General features: G+C 43.5%; 1 pseudogene across 1 annotated transcript in view; it reads left to right on the top strand.

The window, feature by feature from the left end:
- The first annotated feature begins 256 nt into the window (after window positions 1–256).
- LOC307110094 (proteasome subunit alpha type-1-like) overlaps window positions 257–22059 on the top strand; it is a 35902-nt pseudogene continuing 14099 nt past the window's right edge. Inside the window, exon 1 of the transcript in view lies at window positions 257–262. The product of the transcript in view is annotated as a proteasome subunit alpha type-1-like (transcript). The remainder of the gene's footprint in view (window positions 263–22059) is intronic.

The following is a 22059-nucleotide window of genomic DNA, read 5'->3' as shown; positions in this document are numbered from 1 at the left end:
TTATGCATGTCTAACATTATAATAGAGTCAATGAAATTTTAATGCTTGCATATCAATCCATCTTATTAACCAATGTCCCTCCAGCAAATTTAATTTTAAAAAATAAATATAAACTTGGTTTAGGATACTTTTTGATATTTATCATATGCAACACCAAAATCTTCTATTTCTTTGCCTGCTAGATATGCCTAACAACTTTGGGAGCTCTGAAAATGGAGTTAGAGATAGTGTGGGTCCATCTCTGTGGGAAGCTATCATGGAGGTAAGAAATAAGTTAGAGGTAGAAGAGAATAGTTAATAAGAGGGTTAGGAAATAATCCAAGAGAATTTTTATGGAGGAATAAAATCTCAATTATGGGTCATCTTTTCTTGGCTGGGATGGGGCAACTTTCCTAAAGATACCTTCTCAATGCTTTCTCAGAGCTCTGTATGCTCTCAGTGACCATATATTTTAACAGTATGCTGGAACCAGCCTGTACTGTACAGGCTCATAAAAACCATTTACTATATTTTCAAGAATTTTGTAAGGCAAAATGAAAAATAAAATATAAAGAAGTCATATCAGCAAATATGAAGCTTTGGGGGCTCATGATTCCACAATGAACAATGAACAAGCAAGAGATAACTCATAAAAATCAACGTTCTCATAACTCTGAAAAACAGTCAAAGGTTTATAGCAACCAAATGTATGCTGGATCAGGAAAAAGACACAAATGATAGGGAAGTGTTGTAGCATTTTTAGTTGCCAGTGGGTGGGGGACTGCAAGCCTGAAAAAATTGGGGAATACATAATCCCCCAGACAAAGGAGAAGCCTCTCTTGGCTCTCTTATTTATCTGACTTTACTGCTGCCCATGTTCTTTCCATAGCACTGTGTCCCTGTGACCCCACAAGCAATGGACTGATGGACTACAGCTGGGAACACAAGCTAATCTAGCCTGAAGCTGAACTGGACTTTGCAGACATGGAATGTGTGGACGAAAGGGGCCACATGCTGACCTGACAAGCTCAGGGGAGGACTGTATGGCAGTCTTGCAAACTCAGAGACCAAAAGCAGTGGTTGGCAAACTCATTAGTCAACAGAGCCGACACCCCCACTTCTTTTAACGGCATTTCTTCAGAATAGACTCGCCCAGGCCGAAAACCAACTTCTGCACATGGGCCACGAAGTTTCAATGTCACTGTACCTGTGCGCCCGCATGTGGTATTTTGTGGAAGAGCCACACTCAAGGGGCCAAAGAGCCACATGTGGCTCGCAAGCCAAGGTTTGCCGACCACTGACCTAAAGGAACCACAAAGGATGGTCTGAAATTAAACTTTAACTAAAAGCAGTTATGGTGGGCAGTTTCATCCTAGGCCAGTATCTTCATTGACAAGGTCAACCTTTACCTTAACTGAGCCTATCTGTCTCTTTGTATCTATGATAACATACCCTTGGAATGTCTGGGTAACTTGTAACTTCCCTTTTTTCTGGAGCCCCTGGGGCACAGCCAAATGTGGTAGGCACCAGGACAGATACCACCAATTCCTTCATTATCATGTTAATTGTTCATGCACCCACCTAAGTATGTGTTCATCATTTTACATCAAACCCAGGGGTTCCTCACGCCCCCCCCCCCCAAGCCCCTCTTTGCTTTATCCCACCTCCTTAATCTATCACCAATGAATTTCATGTAACCCACCTATGTCCCTCCTTTGATTGCAATGTATAAATACAAATGTAACCCTCCATTCTCTGGAGGATTATCTCAATTTGTTGAGGTTCTGCTTCCCGGCATATGTCCACAGTTTGGCTCAAATAAAGCCACAAAAATTCTTTACAGGTTTCAAAGTTTTTTTTTACATTAACAAATGGAAACTCTGGGCAACTGCTTTAATCCTAGCTCTGCTGAAAGCAAAATGGGACTTTTCCCCTATGGGAAAGAGGGAAATGGGACCTTGGAAACTCAGGCTCTTGATTCCACAGAAATAACGCTTTCTGCAATATCTCATTCTCACATGTGAGTCTTAGAAATTCATTTTCTTGTGACATCAGATGAGCCCCACTTCCCCAGGCAACAGGTGGGGACAAGGAGAGCTCCATACCAAAAATATCTTCCTGTGCTAAAAATAGCACCTGTGACATGAATCATAACAATATCAACCTTTCCGGAACTCTTTCTCCTGGAAAATGGTTAAATCTCTCCACCCTTTTGTGCTCTAAGTATGGTGTGTGTAGAGGAATTAAATTTAGAGATTTAATATATTTACACCAGTAAAGGCGTCTGAAAATGTTGAGCTGTCTGTTTAACCTCCTGTCACTGTCTAACTTTCTGCAGCTTGAGGTTGGCTGACTACTTAGAAAGTTGGAATGTCCCCAAAGATAAATGTTATGCCCCCAGGATGGAAGTTAATGAAGGCACAGAGTGTGGATAACTGCCTGATGTTATCTGTTAATTTAGAAATGCATTGCTATTTCTGGTGACCTATGTGACTACCTACCATATGCTTTCACTATTAACCCCTTATAAAAAAGTGACACTTCTTTGAGGTCGTGGGTTTTATTCCTGGCCAGGCACTACTGGGAGCAAGCAGCTGCTTTGGTCCTGTATGTAAGTTTCTCCTATGAAAGCTCTTAGGAATTTGAATAAGCCTGCAGATAAATTCTTCAGAATCAATCCTAACTTTAGACTTCTGGGGCTTTCCCCCAATGTGTCTTACTACAAAGAAGCACCCTGCCCCATATGACTTAGAGATAAAATCCCCCTTTTCACTTATAATGAGGACAGACCCAGAACTTTTAAATTATTATTTTTTTGCCTCTAAAAGAATAAGCTGAACTATTTGCCTTTACTGATCATCAAAATAAACTGCTTGTAAGTAAACCTTAATTCAGCTTCTCTCCTTTCTCCTGTCCTCTGAGCTTTGACCCACCCTCCTTGTGACCCAGCAAACAACCCTTCCTTATAGATCCTGCCTAAGAGTCAGCAAACCTCAGGGGAAAACGTTCCCTGATTAGCCCATTCCCTCCACACCTGTTCCTCCCAACAGACCCTTGTTGATCCTTTCTTTAAAAAGTCAATTCCTTTCTGCCTGGCGGGTGAGATACTTGCAGCTCTATGGCGGGGTTGTTTTCCACATCACAACAGTCTCTTTCCCTTTACTGAAATAATCCTGTCAAATAGTCTCTTTCTACTTAAGTCCAGATTTATATTTATTTTTTAACTAGAGGCCCAATGCACGAAATTCATGCAAGGGGCTTGGCCTTCGCAACACTAGCTACCTTGGCCGGCCGCACAGCCCTAGCTGGCCCTCACAGCCCCAGCTTTGTCCAAAAGGTCATCTGGAAGGACTTCCGGAAGGTTGTTTGGCTGTCCAGTCAAATTAGCATATTACATTTTTATTATTATAGATGCAGATTGCCAAATGGTTTAATTGTCTGTTTAATAGTTTACTCCCTATTGTCCAGACTTGGAGTTGTTGTTGTTGTTTTTTTTAACAATGTGCCTGATTCATGTGTGTTCCTTGCATGTCTTAACCTGCCTGTTCCCCATGACTATTTCCATCAATTTCTGTTTCTATTTTAGCGTTTGAGTCTGTCTTTCCATGTCTACCTCATTTCCCTCCCTCTTCTTCACCTACCTGTCTCCTGAGCCCCAGTTCCTGTCTTCCGTGGCTCTAGAGAGGCCTGCATGTAGAGAGGTTCCTTCCCAGAGTCTGGTAAGCTGCTGACTCATATCTCAGAGAGACAAAGGCTCTGACTATGTCACCAGAGCCTAAATTTATCCAGGGATCAGGTTGTGAAAAAATGGTTTCACTTTTCATTTCCTGGTTGCTTTCTTCTTTTAAAAAGTTCATCCATTGAAAAGTAATTCTGTTTATTTTATGCCTTGGTTTTAAAATTCGTGCAATTAGAAGACTAACTTGGTGTGAGTGTATACTAATGTGTGGTTGGGGTGAGCACAAGATAAAGAATATAACCAACAGGACAGGGAAAGAATTTGGGAGGAGACATGGCACATTTTGCTGAACAGTGTCTTCCCCAGGGAAAGTGCTTTAACTGTTAGAGGCATGTCTCATGGTGTGGGTACCATGTCAAGTCCCTGGATAGTCAAGGTGGGTGGGAGCACAGAGGCCTTGTTATCAGTACACCAGAATGGCCAAAGGCTGCTCTGGGCATGCACCTAATTGGAATGTCTAAGGACTCTGAGCCTGGGAATCCTAATCAGGACAAGATACCATGAGTGGGTGCAAGGACACACGGTACACTGTGCCCTTCAGAAGCCAATATGATTGATGTAACTGTTGGCATGAAGCCTTATTTGTCTAAATAGTGTAAAAGTAGGTTACTGGAGTAGGCTGGAGTCAGAAGAATTCTGCTGGAGTATGGAGAGAGAGCAGCTAGGACGAAGTGTGTGAAGAAGTCTGCTAGAGAGAGAGCAACTGGGCAGGAGAGAGAGGAGAAGCTGCTGAGCCAGAGAGCTCAGGTACCGCTACATTGTAAGGCAGTGAGTCTAGGAGGCAGTGTGTGGCTGCTCAGATAATAGCTGTGGGTGCAGAGACTGATGCTGCTTTATGGGAAAGATACATGTTCACCAGCCAGTGTCGGCTGCCTGCCTGTACGGACTTTGCTGGGAGGACTTCTTGTCTGATGGCTATGTGACCACTTCCGCTATAAAGAAGCATTCTTATACACCCACAACCTCTCATGGCTTCTCCGTCTAAGACCCGGCATCCTAGGAGGTCCAGCCCTTGGCAGAGGGGCTCGGACCCAACACCTGTTACTAGTGAGCAGAGGATAAAGGAGGAACTTGTACTAAATTCCCAACAGTTAGTACAGTGGGCAGGGTTCAAGCAGGAACCAGCCCTGGTGTAGTTGAATGGGAGAATTTGGAAGCATACATGGACTTACAGCCACTCAGAACAATTCAGAGCACCAGAGCTTGTGCAGGGCGCCTTCCGCATACTCTGACACTTGGCAAGTTGTCAGGATGGGAAACTGATACATGAGGATCCAGAAGATGTGTGGGAGGACTTAGGAGCAGTGCTCCCAACGCTTGGCATTATGACAGGACTTTTGGGATAAGTGCTCCTTTGGGAGGTCATGTTGACTCTGACACCCCTAAGGGACTTGGAAACAGATCCCCAGAACACAGCATGGAGCAGGCATGACTTGGGAAACACTGAACTTCCAGGAGCTAGGTGGAGGAGAGGTGGAGCTGAAGATTGCAGCCGCCTGGTGATTTAGAACTGGTTGCCAGATGGACCAGAGATTGAGCCCCTGAGAGCCAGGCGAAAGCAGGTGGAGGGGCTGGACACCCAGCTGCCTGAGACCACCAGGGGAAGCAGAAGCTGCAGCAAGAAGCCAGGATGCCAGGCAGTGACAGGATACCCAAGCTGCTGCCCAGCGAGTTATGAGTGTTTTACAACACGCAATAAAAGACTTAAGCGTTTGCCTTGCTGGTTAAAGGGAGACAAGCAGTGAGCCCTGGGATCTGTGAAAGCAGCTTGTGATGGAGCTAGTAAAAGTTTCCAGGTTGCAAATGTGCTGAAAGGGTTAAGAGTTCAGCAGCAGTTTCTAGTACAGCAAGGAGTTAATGGCAGTGTGGAGAGAAAGGACATTCCCTTTGAGTTGGAGGGCTTCCAGTACTCTGAACTCTCCCAGAGAAGCTGAAAGATTTAAGACCTTAGACTAAGGGGTGGGCCAAGTCACCCGGTTGAAGGTGTGTGTGTGTGTGGGGGGGGGGGGGGGGGCAGATGTCCTGTTTTTGCTTGCAAAGGAGCCTGTGGGAAAAGTCAAGGTCGCTGCCCTGAAAAGAGGACAGGCAGGAAGGCAGAGGCCTGACGCCCAAGCCACTGCCACAGGAGTGCTTTGCAATGTGCAAACTTGTCTCTCCCTGCAGCCCAGGCTGTTTTTAGCTTGCTGCTTGGAGCCAAGGGGTTGGCAAGGCAGGAGAGGGTGGATAAAGGCACTCTCCCTGGACCAGAGAGCCTTCCGGACTTTCAGACTCTCCTAGAGAGGAGGAGTCTGACTGAAGACCTGGTAGAGACCCAGTTGAAGGGACTGGAGGCCATAAATTGAACTTGTTACTGTGGATTGCAGTTTACTGGGTAGTTGTGCAAGCCCAGTTGTGTGGGGATTAAGCTGATTGTCTGCACCAAACAACTCTCTCCCGTGCCAGAATACATTTTAGGGAGATTGGACAGACTGTTTGCAGCTAGAGAGGACGAGAACTGGCTGCCATGCAGGAGCCCTGACAGTGGCTTGCAGAGAACTGAGCAAGGTGCCATCCCCGCTATGCTCCCAGGTGCTGGCTGTAGCGGAGTGCATGGCTCACCTTACATGGCATTAGAGCAATATCCTACGTGATGACTTGGCTGATGCCTTATCCATGGACATGACTTCACAGAGTCAAGGGCAGTTTTGCCTTTGTGTGAGGAGGATCAACAGTGAACTTTAGTCCCCCTCCCTCAGAGATGTTTTGTATAGCCCTGTCATGTGTCATGGTTGATGGCATGAGATTTGGCTGCCTTGATGTGGCCACGGTGCCAGTGTTATGCTTCATTGTGTTAATATGTTTTATTATTTATTATTTATAACCTTTGATTAATAAATCTGATTAATCAAACCTGATTAATCAGATCTGAATGCAGATGCCAGCAGTTGTTGTAGGCCTGTGTTGGTCTACTGACCTTGGTGGTCTTTAGGAGTATTGGCGAGTGTCCAATACCCACTGAGCACCTGTTACTAGTGAGCAAAGGAAAAAGGAGGAACTTGGACTAAGTTCCCAACAGTTAGTACAGTGGGCAGGGTTCAAGCAGGAACCAGCCCTGGCGGAGTTGAATGGGAGAATTTGGGAGAACACATGGACTTACAGCCACTCTGAACAACTCGGAGCACCAGAGCTTGTGCAGGGCTCCTGCTGCCTGCTCTGACACGTGGACACCAGAAAGCTGTTACTGGACTGCTCCCCTGAATCAGTGGGAGATGGCTGTTCCCAGCCTAGATCCTTGTCTTCTCATATAGATGAATTTATAAGAGACCTTGACAGTGTTGTGGAAAGCCAAATGAACAAAGAAATTAAAGCATGTATCTTTATTGAAAAAGCAAAGCAAGCAAACTTATACATCTAGCAAATGAAGTGCAGATGGGCTCTCAGCTCACCTGAAGTGCAGTTTGTAGTGGTCCGAGGGTTATATACCCTCCTGTCTCTAGGCCTTTAAATTCCTCTGTGGAATATTTTGGTACAGATTAATTCTCAAGGCCCCTTTTTGAACTTTGTTGTAACTTTCCCAGAATTCATGAGAGGCACCTGACAACTTTATTGTCCCAAGCCTTGAGACTGCTGGCTTCTCTGCTTAGGGAGTAAAAATGCCCTTTTTCCCTTTCCCTCCTCCCTGTCTGCATTCTTTCCTTTGGGAGGTTTTTAACCATTTGCTCTCAAGTGTCCAATAGCTTGTTAGTTACATGCAGGCTGCAAATTGCCCACACTGTTTGACCTTGTTTTATCTTTCCTGTCTCCATTCTCTATTCTTCCTGCCCTGAAATCCTGTAACAAACTGCTTTACTATTCTAATTCTCATGTTATCCAAGGACAAAGGGAGAAGCATGCTCCCAGTGCTAATGAAATCTGTTAGTTTTTATTTCCTATAAAAGACTTTTCTGCTAGCATTAGTTTCAAGTTTTGAAGCTCTGTTTTCCAAAAATGGTTATTTTGAAAATTAACAAATCTTCCAACATTTTATTGCCTGATTTGAATGATTCAACCCCAAGGTGGTCTAATATCCTAAAGGTGTGTTGTATAAAAAATTTAAAAAGCATATTCTGTGTTTATGGTGAGAACGAGAGAATTTATGTTTCTCTAGTCTTCATATTAGAATTTTCTAGTAATGTTTTTCTAACAGTTGTTCTTCCAACTTAACCTCATGTAAAGCATTTTATTATCTTTCTCTGAATATAATCCGCTCTAATAAAAGGATAATATGCAAATTAACCATCACTCTGTTACATAAGCCACACCCACCAGCCAATCAGGGCGAGTATGCAAATTAACCCCAGCTAAGATGGCTACCATTGGGTTTCCCCGGCAACAGAAGAAGCTAAGCTTTCCACACACTCTGGCGGGCCCAGGCCTCCACACAAGAATACAAAGTTTCAATTATAGAAGGTAAACAAATCCAAGCGGCAGCCACGGATCCAGCAAGAGGCTTGGCTCCGCTCCAGGCTACAAAGTTTCAATTGTAGAAGGTAAATAAATTCCAGATACCAGGGCCTCTGCTTAGGTCACCAGCAGCTTGGCTGGCCTGCAAACCACCACAGACCCCTTGCTCAGGCCTCTCCACGCCCCAAGGGAACCCCACCCTAATCCAGGACACCCTTCAGGGCAAACCAGCTGGCCCCCACCCGTGCACCAGGCCTCTATCCTCCTATCTAATAAAAGAGTAATATGCAGATTGACCATCAATCCAACACACAATATGGCTGCCCCCATGTGGTCAAAGATTCTGTCCCTATGTGGACACAAGATGGCCACCACAAGATGGCCATCAGGGAAGGGCAGTTGGGAGGCACCAGGCCTGCAAGGGAGGGCAGTTGGAGGCAATCAACCCTGCAGGGGATGGCAGTTAGGGGTGACCAGGCCGGCAGAGGAGGGAAGTTGGGGGCAAACAGGCTGGCAGGGGAGCAGTTAGACATCAATCAGGCTGGCATGGGAGTGGTTAGGGGGTGATCAGGCTGGCAGGCAGAAGCGGTTTACGGGCAATCAGGAAGGCAGGCAGGCGAGCAGTTGGGAGCCAGCAGTCCTGGATTGTGAGAGGGATGTCCAACTGCCCGTTTAGGCCCGATCCCCATTGGGATCGGGCCTAAACGGGCAGTCGGACATCCCTTGAGGGGTCCCAGATTGGAGAGGATGTAGGCTGGGCTGAGGGACACCCCCCCTCCATGCACGAATTTCGTGCACCGGGCCTCTAGTGCATTATAATAATGATAGCAGATCAGTACTGCCTGTCCTCTTTTTCTTTTATCTCAACCTTTTATGATCTGATGCACAGGTATTCTTTCAGGTGAACTTCATACTCATTCTTTTCACTTCCTTCAGAAATCCTACCTACATCATCCCTTTTCCTACACTTTTCCCTGGATTGGAGCATTGGTTTTCTTTTCTTTTTCTTTTTTTTAATGTTAGTTTTTCATTTCAGTTGGCATTAAATATTATTTTATATTAGTTTCAGATACACAGCATTTTGGTTAGACATTTCCATAATTTAGGAAGTGATCCCCCAATAATTCAAATACCCACCAGGTACCATGCATAGTGATTATAATATTATTAATAATATTTCCTAGGAGCATTGGTGTTTTCTATTTATTTATTTTTGTTGTTGTTAATCCTTTCCTGAGGATATTTTTTCCACTGTATTTATTTATTTATGTTAAAATATGTTTTACTGATTTTTTTTTACATTTTTATTTTTATTTTTTTATTTCTTTATTGATTAAGGTGTCACATATTTGTCCTCATCCCCCCATTCCCATCCCCCACCCCACCCCCCTGTTGTCCTTAACCATTGGTTAGGCTTGTATGCATGCACACAGTCCTTTGGTTGATCTCTCCCCCCTACCCCCATCCCCTACCCTCCCTCTGAGGCCCGACAGTCCGATCGATGCCTCCTTGTTTCTGGGTCTGTTCTTGTTCATCAGTCTATGTTGTTCATCATTTCCCCTAGATGAGTGAGATCATGTGTTACTAGAAATATACTTATAAGAACTGAATGTGAGACGAGCAATAATAGTTATGCTGACAGGCAAATGAATCAGTCTGTAGTAAGTTTCTTTCTGGACCAACAGTTCTTTTGAGACCCAATTTCAATGTCCACCAGTTCCTTATGTGTACATGTCGGCACTGACTTTTCAGCTCTGGATGGTGGACAAATGGTGGTAATGCAGGTCCGACTCCCTCTGGTTTGGTCTCGCCCGGACCCAGGGGCACGGCTTCACCCGGACTCAGGGGCGCGCGGCCTCACCCGGTCCCGGGATCCAGCCTCACCCAGACCCAGGGGCGTGTGGCTTCTCCCAGACCCAGGGGCGCGGCCTCACCCGGACCCAGGACCCAGCCTCACCCGGATCCAGGGGCACACGGCCTCACCTGGACCCAGGATCCAGCTTTACCCGGACCCAGGGGCACACGGCCTCGCCCGGACCCGAGACCCAGCTTCACCGGGACCCGGGGGCGCATGGCCTCTCCTGGACCCAGGGGCGCAGCCTCACCCAGACCCGGGACCCAGCCTCACGTTGACCCAGGGGCGCATGGCCTCACCCGGACCCAGGGGCGCGCAGCCTCACCCGGACCCAGATCAAGCCTCACCCGGACCCAGGGGCATGGCCTCGCCCAGATCTGGGACCCAGCCTCACCCGGACCCAGGGGCGTGCGGCCTCGCCCGGACCCAGGGGTGCGCGGCCTCACCCAGACCCGGGACCCAGCGGGGCTTCGTCTTCTTGATCCCAATTCCTGTTGGTCAATTCCCTCTCAGCAATTCCTTCGGCCATTTTCTCAAAGCTCTGGGGCGGCTGCCGCGGAACTCGCTGGGCGGCGGGCTCGGCGAAGCTCCGGTGTGCCCGGTGCACGGTGGCAGGCTGGTCCGAGGTCACTGCGGCGGCACTCGGGTCTGCAGCGGTGACCAGTCGCTGGGCGAGCGCACCTGGATCCGGGACCCAGCGGGGCCTCGTCTTCCTGATCCCAACTCCCATCGGTCAATTCCTTCTCAGCAATTCCTCTGGCCATTGTTCTGGATGGTGTCTGCTCTGCTTTCCAGCCGTAGCTTCAAAATTGTTGTGGTAGGCAACAATCAGGCATCTGCCCCACGCCGCCATCCCGGTCCTCCAGAAGATTCCCAAGCAACCCTATAAATGTGGTTCTGAACACTGTGTCGTCCATTAGTTTACTTTCCTTCATCCCTTGTATTCGTGACCTGCTTCGGTGTCTCCACCTTTTGGCTGCCTCCCTATGTTGATGGAGTGGCTTTGTGGTTTTATTGATTTTTTACAGAGAGGAAGGTAGAGGGATAGAGAGTTAGAAACATTGATGATCGATCAGCTGCCTCTTGCACACTCGCTACTGGGGATGTGCCCTCAACCAAGGTACATGCTCTTGACCAGCATCGAACCTGGGACCCTTGAGTCCGCAGGCAGACGCTCTATGCACTGAGCCAAACCGGTTAGGGCTCCATTGTATTTTAGAGTGAGTGGAAGGGAAGAAGGAAGTGAAGAGTGATATAGAGAAAGAGAGGGAGAGAGGAAGAGAGAAAGGGAGAGAGAGACCGAGACAAAAAAAACATCGATGTGAGAGAGACACATAGATTGGATGCCTCCAGCACACACCACAACAGGGGCCAGGTGTGGAACCTGCAACCCAGGTACATGCCCTTATCTGGGAATGGAACCTTTGACCTTTCCATGTGCAGGCTGACACCCTGACCACTGAGCAAAACTGGCCAGGGTACATTGGTATTTTCTAATAAGCAAAAGTTTTAATGCCATTCAGAGTCAAATTTGAATCCACCATCCAACAGTTACTAGCCATATTTACATAAGTGTTGTCTATGAGGAGGAAAACCCAAATAATGAGAACAGCTGAGTAGTGAAATGAATTTTTGCCAGTAGAACTACCTACCTCACATAACATTAATGGGGATAAAATACTTAGCATGAAGTCGTTATTCAAATTCAGATTTTTCTCCCTGGTAAATAATTGGTTTGAAAATCAAATCTATCAAAAAGGATACAACAAGGGGAATGTCACCAGCTACAATGTTCCATCTAGTGTTTAATATGAATTTCTGAGATTTTCTATATTTGTGCCACCATCTTACAGTTTGGGGGGGACATTTTTTTGCATTCATAGGCTTGGTCTCTTATCAGTGTCTATGTCTTGTCCATTGCTATGCTATGAGTCTACAAGTGATAGTCTGTGTCTGATCCACCTCAAAGTCTGTCACATGTGAACATATTTCTTGTAGATGGTAAGATTTCAGTAAATGTTGTATAAATGACCTGTGTCCTCAAAATCAGGTTCACAAACAAGTTCATTCTACCACAGCTGCTTCCTATTTCTAAGGAGAAAAGAATTTCGGCTTAATTTCTCATTCTCATCTCAATATCTAGAAATGTTTGTTTTTATTGATAATGATTGTTACGTGATTAAAGAATGTTCTTTGTCAGCTGTCATGTCTAGGCTTTCCTGCTTTATTGCCAGTTTCCTAACTTACTTTCCACTTGAAAAATTCTAGCCTTATTCTGAATAAACTGAGGGAAAAGTAGTCTACCCAGACCTCCTTAGAGATACTAGAGAAAGCTGGGAGGAGGTTGAGGCCAGAGAAGCCCTTAGTGTGCAAGGGAACTTGAGAGTGAGGGAGTCCTTAAATGTTGCACTGTAGGTGCCTCACTTGCCTCACCCTTGTTCCAGCCCTACTCCCAGTGTGGACTGAAAATACTGTGGAGTGAAGCAATCCATCTCTACTCCATTGATACTGAGTCTCTCCTGCCTGGCATTGCCCCTGACTCTTTCCTTCCAACTGCCTCTTATGAAATGTGCTGTTTGATCCATGTCAACCAAGAAAGAGAGGGAGAAGAGCAAAACATTTCTGATAACCCAGGTGTATTAACAATCCAGTCTTCTTTTGTTTCAACACCAGATGTGTGGGTGTTTTCCCTTCACCTAGCAATTCTGCAACACCAACTGAGTATCGTACAATGCAACTCATTTGACACTATTTACCTGGATGTAGTGTCAGATCCCACATGTTAAGGGCTCAGTCCCACCTTCAGATTCTAATCCGAAGCAGCAGGTCTCCTGGGAACTCACAACGTCTAACTTGGCTATGAATCAGAAGTTCCCACAAACCCATTCTCAGGTTCTATTAACCTAGAGTGCTTCACAGAACTCAGGGAAACACTGACTAATATTCACCAGTATATTAAAGGATATGGTAGTAGATACAGATGAAGAGAGTCACCAACATATTAAAGGCATGGTTGGGGAGGGTTTGAGGGCAGGAGCTTCTGTCCCATGGAGTTGTGGTGCAGCACCTTTCCAGTTAGGATTGTATTCACCAACCTAGAACCTCTCTGAAACCCATACTATTGGGATTTTTATGGATGTTTTTTCATGCATTATATATCCTGGATTTCATTTCCAGCCACTCTCCCCTCTCTGGAGATAGTTGCAGGTGGGACTTAAAATACCAAGCTTCAAATTATAGCTTTTAGCTTTTGGTACCAGTTCCCATCCAGGTGCCCAACTAGACTCACCTAGGTATGTGCCATGACGGGGAATTGAACCCTCAACATTTTGGTGTACGGGACAACGCTTCAACCAACTGAGCCATCCAACCTGGGCTAGCTTGCATGTTTAAGCACTGTTTGCCAGGCTCTTGACTAAGGGCCTGACAATTATGATCTTATTCAGTCATCCTAAAAACATAACGAGTTTCTCAAGAGTCCTATTATCATCACCACTTTTAAGAAGAGCAGATGGAGGCACCAAGTTCAATTTAGTGTCCAAAGACACACAGATGATAAAGATGGAGCAGAGATTCACACTCTGCACTGTGGACAGTCCTTCTCTTCCACTCTCTAAGCCCAAACTCTAATATCCCCTATTAACAAAGAAAAGGGTTCACCAGCATTTATTTATTTATTTATTTATTTATTTATTTATTTATTCATTCATTTATTTTCTTTATTGATTAGGTATTACATATATTATCCTTATCCCCCAATGCCCCCAACCCCCTGCTCATAACCTCACCCCCCTGGTGTCTGTGTCCATTGATTAGGTTTATATGCATGCGTACAAGTCCATTGGTTGATCTCCCCCCATACGCCAACCCTCCCCTACCTTCCCTCCGAGGTTTGACCATATGATTGATGCTTCTTTGTCTCTGGATCTGTTTTTGTTCATCAGTTTATGTTGTTCATTATATTCCAGAAATGAGTGAGATCGTGTGATATTTATCTTTCTCTCACTGGCTTATTTTGCTTAGGATGATGCTCTCCATTTTCATCCATGCTATTGCAAATGGTAAGAATTCTTTCTTTTTTACAGCAGCATAGTATTCTATTGTGTAGATGTACCAAAGTTTTTTAATCCACTCATCTGCTGATGGGCATTTAGGCTTTTTTCAAATCTAAGCTATGGTAAATTGTGCTGCTGTGAACATGGGGGTGCATATGTCCTTTCTGATTGGTGTTTCTAGTTTCTTCGGATATATTCCTAGAAGTGGTATCACTGGATCAAATGGGAGATCCATTTTTAGTTTTTTGAGGAAACTCCATACTGTTCTCCACAGTGGCTGCACCAGTCTGCATTCCCACCAGCAGTGCACGAGGGTTCCTTTTCTTTGCAATCCCATCAGCACTTGTCCTTTGTTGATTTGTTGATGATAGCCACTCTGACAGGTGTGAGATGGTACCGCATTGTCATTTTGATTTGCATCTCTCAGATGATTAGTGACGTTGAGCATGTTTTCATATGTCTCTTGGCCTTCCTTCTGTCTTCTTTCAAAAAGTATCTATTTAGATCCGTTGCCCATTTTTTAATTGGGTTGTTTATCTTCCTTTTATTAAGTTGTATGAGTTCCCTGTAAATGTTGGATGTTAAACCCTTATCGATGACAACTTTGGCAAATATTTTCTCCCATGCAGTAGGCTTTCTTGTTGTTTTGTTGATGGTTTCTTTTGATGTACAGAAACTTTTTCTTTTGATGTAGTCCCATTTGTTTATTTTTTCTTTAGTTTCCATTGCCCTAGGAGTTGTATTGGTGCAGATATGGCTTGGGCATATGTCTGAGATTTTGCTGCCTGTGGATTCCTGTAATATTTTTATTGTTTCCCATCTTACGTTTAAGTCCTTTATCCATTTTGAGTTTATCTTTGTGTATGGTGTGAGTTGGTGGTCATGTTTTTGCATGTATCTGTCCAATTTTCCCAGCACCATTTATTGAAGAGATGGTCTTGACTCCATTGTATGCTCTTGCCTCCTTTGTCAAGTATTAATTGAGCATAGTGGTTTGAGTCAATTTCTGGTTTCTCTATTCTATTCCATTGGTCTACATGTCTATTCTTATGCCAATACCAGGCAGTTTTGAGAACAGTGGCTTTGTAACACAGCTTGAAATCTGGTATTGAGATCCCTCCTACTTTGTTCTTCTTTCTCAGGATTGCTGCAGCTATTCAGGGTCTTTTTTTATTCCAGATGATTTTTTTGATAGTTCTTTCTACATCTGTGAAATATGCCATTGGTATTTTAATGGGGAGTGCATTGAATCTATAGATTGCTTTGGGTAGTATGGACATTTTAATGATGTTTATTCTACCAATCCATGAACATGGTATGTTCATCCATCTGTTTATGTCTTCCTTTCCTTATGCCAAGCAAAGATAGACAAAAATAACATAGCCATATCAATTGATGCAGAAAAAGCATTTGACAAGGGTCTTTGAAAGGATAAACAAGATTGATGAACCTCTAGCCAGGCTCACCAAGAAGCAAAGACAGAGGACCTAAATAAACAAAATCAGAAATGAAAGAGGAGAAATAACAACAGACCCCACGGAATTACAAAAGATTTTTTAAAAAATACTATGAACAACTCTATTCCAACAAACTAGACAACCTAGAGGAAATGGACATATTCCTAGAAAAACACAAAACTCAATCATGAAGAATCTAAAAATCACCAATTTTGTCATTTAAATGACAAAAAAGCAGGGCTTTAAACAATATGTACAAAACAATTCAATAAAATACATATATGGACAGTCCCCCCCCCGACTCCTCCCCATCACAAATAGGAAATTTTACAGGCTATTTTTGCTTCATTCAAAATTACTGAATTTTCTTAGTTTTGATAATGAACTTGGTTTATTTTCATAGAATAGCTTTAGTTTTTATATAATGGTTTAGCTTTATAGATTAAGCACTTAAGATGACTTCTATAAAGAAAAAAATAGGCCCTGGATGGTTTGGCTCAGTGGATAAAGGGTCGGTTGCAGACTGAAGGGTCCCGGGTTCAATTCCGGTCAGAGGCACATGGCCAGGTTGTGGACTCAGTCCTCAGTAGGGGACATGCAGAAGGCAGCCAATCAATGATTCTCTCTAATCATTGATGTTTCTATCTCTCTCTTCCTCTCTGAAATCAATAAAAATGTATTTTAAAAAAAGAAAAGAAAAAAATAATTCATGATTTAACAAATATGGATCCTAATAACAATTCCTACTATGTTAGCCAAGATATTTTGGAGCTTCTTAACAGATTTAAGAATCTTTTCTTCTAAATTTTCCACACCCTTTGTAACCTAATCTTGCTTGGCTTTCCTACTTTCATTTCTTCCTCTTCTTCCTCAAATACTAAATCGCAGCTGCACCAGATTACTTACTTGGAATTTCTCAACCCACTACATACTGCTTCATAATTCAGTGCACTTATACCTGCAGCTCTTGCCCTCACAATGCCCTCACAGCTGAATGCCCTCACAGCTGACTTCTCTCCTCCATGCTTGATGAATACTTACTTTCTTCAGGATTCATACCTTTCCTCTGAAGTTCTTCATTGACCTCCTCCTGCTGGGGTTCTTTTTCCCGGCCTTATAAAGGATTCAGCATTCTGGAGAAAGGGCTGGGTATAGATGATTAAGAAGGAATCCAAGGACAAAAGATAGTTTTGAAAGGCATTGGGGGTCAGAGGAGCTTCCAGCTAAAGGAACTAGAAGACTCTCTTCCTTGACCAAGGACCTTTGCTTTTATTCAACACAATTTATTCTAAGGTAAGGTGGAAATATACACTTCAAAGGGTTCAGTATCAAAGAGTATTATACAGAAGCATTATCAGTTTGGGGAATAGCCTACAGCTGTTCAGGTGTTTGGCCAACAGCAGGCAATAAAATGCCCTGAGCTGTCTGGCAGTTAACAATCCCATTCAGGTTTGGGCGAGGTGCCATTTAGCCGTTTCCAACAGGTAAACTACATGTGACTCAACCCTGTTGAGCTCCCAAGTCCCATCAACCTTTTGATGAAACTCTTGTAATTATGACATGCTAGAATTGGTTCTTGGCATCCTCCTCTCTTGGTACTCCAGTAAGCCTTGTATACACTACTGCATACTACCTGTCTACTATGTTATGTTTATTTGTTTATGACCTATCCTTCTAATTGGCCTTTTGGATCCTTGAAAAGTCATCCCTGTATTCTCTATAGGAGCACAGTGCTTTGAATGGAAAAGGAATATACTCAATGCTGAATGTATGTGATTATTTTTGAATGCCTTCTATGCACAAGGAGGACACTGCACTAGGAACTGGGATGAATTTTGCAGGTTCTCTTTCCTCTTAAAAGTCAATTTCTCACTCTTTCATAGATTCTGAATCCTGTCTGATGGCAGCCTCCTTCCCCTCCACATATATACTCTTAGTCACTCCATTCATTTCCTTAGCTTTAATTGCTGACAACTCCCAATCTGTTCTCCCAGTGAAGAACTCTCTTGCAAACTCCGGCATCTCAAACTCAGTACTTACAAAATTGAACTATTTTACATTTCTTTTAAATCATGTGGCTTAAAAAATAACTGTAGGAAAGTTTCTGAAACAAATTTTTAAAAAGCAATTAGAAATTATATCAGGAAAATGATATTAAGTTTTCCGTGACAACCCTAGAATAACAGCTTTTGTGTTTACTTTGCCTTGGAGTGAACAGCTGTAAAGCTTTAATCCTGTGCTTCCCCTGCTGGGCACATGGTGATCTGCCAAGGTATCTGCAAAGCCACCTGAGTGTAAGCAAGACTCGCCTCCCAGAGCATCAAATTTGACAGAAGTTTGTGTGTGTGCGTGCACAATGTACAATATTTAAGTTTTAAGGACTGAAAACATTATTTTTATATTGTGAAACATAACGCAAAATTTCAGAAGAGTTTAAACTCCTTTCCTCAAAATATAGGCACACAGAATATTTCCATTATTAGAGAATCCCCAAGTAAAACTACCAAATTCATGCCCCAGAGTCAGAAACATGAATTACCATATACCCAATTATTTAAGGGCACAGAGAGATAAGCCTTCAGGGTACAGACACTACCCTGTAGTGAACAATGTTAGTTCTTTTTCAGATGAAGTAAAAGGAATCTGGGGAAGGGAGGAGTTAGTGAGCTTTAAATACCAAGCTAGCTGAATAATTTTATACAATGTGTTGACTCAGTCGATAGACACTTTTAGAAGTCTATTTTGTCCCATGTTCTCTACTGGGTGCCACGGGAGTGAACTGGATATGTCGCCTAACCTCAAGGAGTTCACTGTCTGGTGAAGGGAACCAAACAATGTAATTGTCCCTTTGCCAAAATAAAGGATGTAGAGTGTGAAATTGGGCCACTGGAGAAGTGGCTAGCTTTGCTTGGGGAATTCAGTCATTATTTCACAAAAGATACATCATTTCAGTTTTTGGCTAAGTCTTGGAAAATGTATAGGTACTGAAGCATGGTGGTCCCTCCTTTGTAAAACTGCTGTTTGAACTACTGTATTATTTTCAGATAGTCCCTTATTCTATAAAATATAGCTATGTTTTTAGCTTGAATAATAGAAAAGATAAACTTAACTGTCTGATCTTTCAAGCTAGCCATCTAAAGGGACTGGTACACTGATACTGATATTAATTCACATATTCTGCCAAGTGTTTGTTCATCCAAGGTTACAGGTGTCTATATAGATATGATATGTACTCAAAGTTACAAGTTGTCTGCAAGATATGATAGGTGTTTGTTAGATACGATATGTATTCAAGGTTACAAGCTGTCTTACACAAAGAACTAGAAGGATATAAAAAGGAAATACTCCCTCCTGTGTTTGTTCAGAATTTGACAGAGGTAATCTGCTCTGAACCTGCATGCTATAAAGATGACTCCTAATTGGCTGATTGAGGTGTCTTGTTCAGCTCGCTGATTTGCGATACAACAGTACTTTCTGCCAGTAGGTTGGTGAGTAAGATTTCAGAAAACAGGAATATGAAATGTGTGGGAAATGAACTAGATACTTGCTTACATCCTTGATAGTCATTAATCAGCACTTAAGTCCCTGGAGAGATAGAGCCCATTTCTTCAGCCTTGGACTACTCAGCAGTGTAGCTTAGCTTTGTCCCTGCACGCAGCACCGTGTTCATTGTTTTGTAAAGCTCACCTGAGAGCTCAGTATGTAAAGGACAACATGTGGCTTTCTCTTCATCATTTAATAAACTTATAATGAGCAGGTATTTTTAATCAGATCCTTTGGTAGGAATAGGTATCCAGAAGAATGAGTCCCAGTTTCTGGCTTTTGGAGCTCAGTTGAATGAAGGATATCAGTCAAGCAGACAGGCATTTGTGATGCAGCATGATGAAAGCTTTGGTAGGTGCATGTCCTGAGGACTATAACTGCACACAGGAAGGGACCTCACTACATTAGGACAGTGAAATGGAGTGTTGAGAATGCCTCAAAAAAGCAACTTTTGAGCAGAGGTTTGAACAATAGGAGGTAAATTAAAACAGACCAAGCATTATAGTAGAGGCAAAATCATGCATAAAAGTCTGATATAGTAAAAAAATAACACATAGTTTTCTATGAAGGTGGAAGCAGATAATAGTAGGAGATGATGCTGAGAGGTAGCTGAGACCCATCCATAGGAGCTCTTTGTGTCATGATAAAGGCTGCATTTTATCCCAAAAAGGCAATGATGAATTCCTATGATTAATGCTGGTTGAGATCAGTATTTTTCAGAAAAAGTTGTTGTAATCCATTAGTGAGCGGTAACATCAATTTACTGAATTGGGACCAGTGTTTTTAAAAAGCAAACTAGAGAAGAGTGGAAATATCAGTGTGCATATCTGTAAATGGTTGTTGTGCTTCCGTTTTGGTTATATATGTATGTAACTATTGTATTGTGAGGTAAAATGTTTTCTGGATCTGTAAGTCACAGCAAAAATAAATTGAGAAAAACTAGTGTAAAGGTTAACATTAATTAATTTAGGTCTGTCCATCACTGAACCATCAATAGCAAGGGGATGGAAATACTATGGCTGCTTTAGAGTACTCTGGGATGGATGTTTGGGAACCACCCACTGTAGGGAAGTGTAATACAATGAGGTAAATTCAGTAGATTATGGAAACATAGTAGTGCACCTGGTTCACAAAGTGATGAACTTGTGTGTGTTTATGTTCGGAGGAGCCATCCAGGAGATGCTGTGTTTGTGTATAGTTAGGTAGGTAAAGGGGGATGAGGGTTTTCTGGGTGATAGAGACTGCATCAATCAAAGGTAGTCAGTTGTGGTCCATTAGATTGTGAGCTCCTTGAAGGGAGAGGTTGTTTCTTCTCATCTCTGTACCCCTAGTATTGAGCTAAGGGTCTAACACATGACAAACACTTGATACTCTATCCCTAGTGCAGAGGTGGAAAACTTTTTACTGCCATGAGCCATTTGGATATTTATAAAATCTTTTGCAGCCCATACAAAATTATCAACTTAAAAATTAGCCAGCCATATTTGGTCAAACATTTAATTAATTGACCCCTAATACTTTGGGAGGGCCAGACCAAATGATTTTGTGGGCCTTATATGGCCCACGGGCTGCAAGTACTCCACCCTTACTTAGTGCCTAAATTGATGATGGGTACAACAGATGCTTAATAAGCACTTAGGGAACTGCTAAAAACTCCAAAGGGGCATAACGGGGGTAAAAGGAAAAGCTATGAGAGTCAGCCACAATCCACCTATTGCCAATAATACTTAAAGATGTGGTTTTAATATTAAGAAAAGTGCTTTCTCTAGGAGTCAGGGATGACTCCAAGTTATCTAGCTGAGGTGAATTTTCATGCTGAGAAAACAGGAAAGGAATAAGTTTGGGGTAGAAGCTTTCAGAGTTGTAGGTGTATTTAATAAATGCCTTGAGTGTCTAGTGTCACTAAAAATATGATGTCAGAAAGAGCTTTCTGGAATAACATGAAAGACAATTTGGAGCAGAAGGAGACATGGAGAACCCTGGTGGGAGTAGTTGAGTGTCTGACTAGGAAAGCTGCAGTGAAACAGCATAAGAATAGCAGTCACTGAAATTATTATCTGTCTGCTAGACCAGTGACCTCTTCACCTTCATTCAGCCTTATCATCTGAGATAATGGGTGGGTAAGGTGGGCCCAATACACTTCATAGATCTGGGCTAAAATAAAAATCCCCCCTTTCCACCATATTGGGGATATGGGAACTGTTGGGCCCTGTTATGAAGTATATAGGCTGGGATGAAGCACTGAGTTTTCCCATGACTATCATCCTAGTCAAGACTCAGACTTGAGGGATGGGCAGCCTGGCTTGGCCAAATTTGGCTTCACATTAATTAGTGTATATAAAGTAGCTTCCTACTGGTCATATGTCCTGGCCATAGGAAGCTGGATTTCCCTTTTCTGAGTTCTCAGAGGCCCAGATTTTCTAATAAAAAATTTCCAGAAAATTCTTAGCAGGTTTAACTACCTATTCCTCCTCCCATTTCAACCCTCTCCTTCACTTCACCTCCCTTCCCCCACAAACCCCTATTCCAGTCCAAAAGGAAGTAGCTGATCCTGGAGTCCAATATCCTCTGCTCAGTGCTTGCACTCCCTTGGCCAGGATAGTAGTACATCTCAGTTCTGTTCCTCTTTTGAGGCCTATTCAGAGCTTGAAAGGAACACATGAGGGTATTATGTGATTCTGACTAGAAACAGAGGAATAGTTGTAGAGTTCCGTCAAGGTTCTTACAGTACCAGATTATTATAGACTAGAGGCCCAGTGCATGATTGAATCATGCACGTGTAGGGTCCCCTACACGCTTTCGCTTTTCGCGGTGGAGCTGGGTGCCTGTCCGCAGGTGCACCAGGCCTTTCAGAAGCCTCCGGCTCGGCGGAGGCTTCTGAAAGACCTGGTGCCAGAGCAGACAGGCACCCAGCTCCCACACTTTTGATTGTCTGCGGCAGCTGAGGGGGGCTACCCTGCTGTTGAGAGGCGCAGGGGGCGGGACTCCCGCCCCCTGCGCCTCTCAACG

The sequence above is a fragment of the Cnephaeus nilssonii genome (assembly GCF_951640355.1).
Source record: "Cnephaeus nilssonii genome assembly, chromosome: 13".
Taxonomy (NCBI): Eukaryota; Metazoa; Chordata; class Mammalia; order Chiroptera; family Vespertilionidae; genus Cnephaeus; species Cnephaeus nilssonii.
Note: the sequence above shows the minus strand (reverse complement) of the source record. Positions and strands in the feature narration are given on the sequence as shown.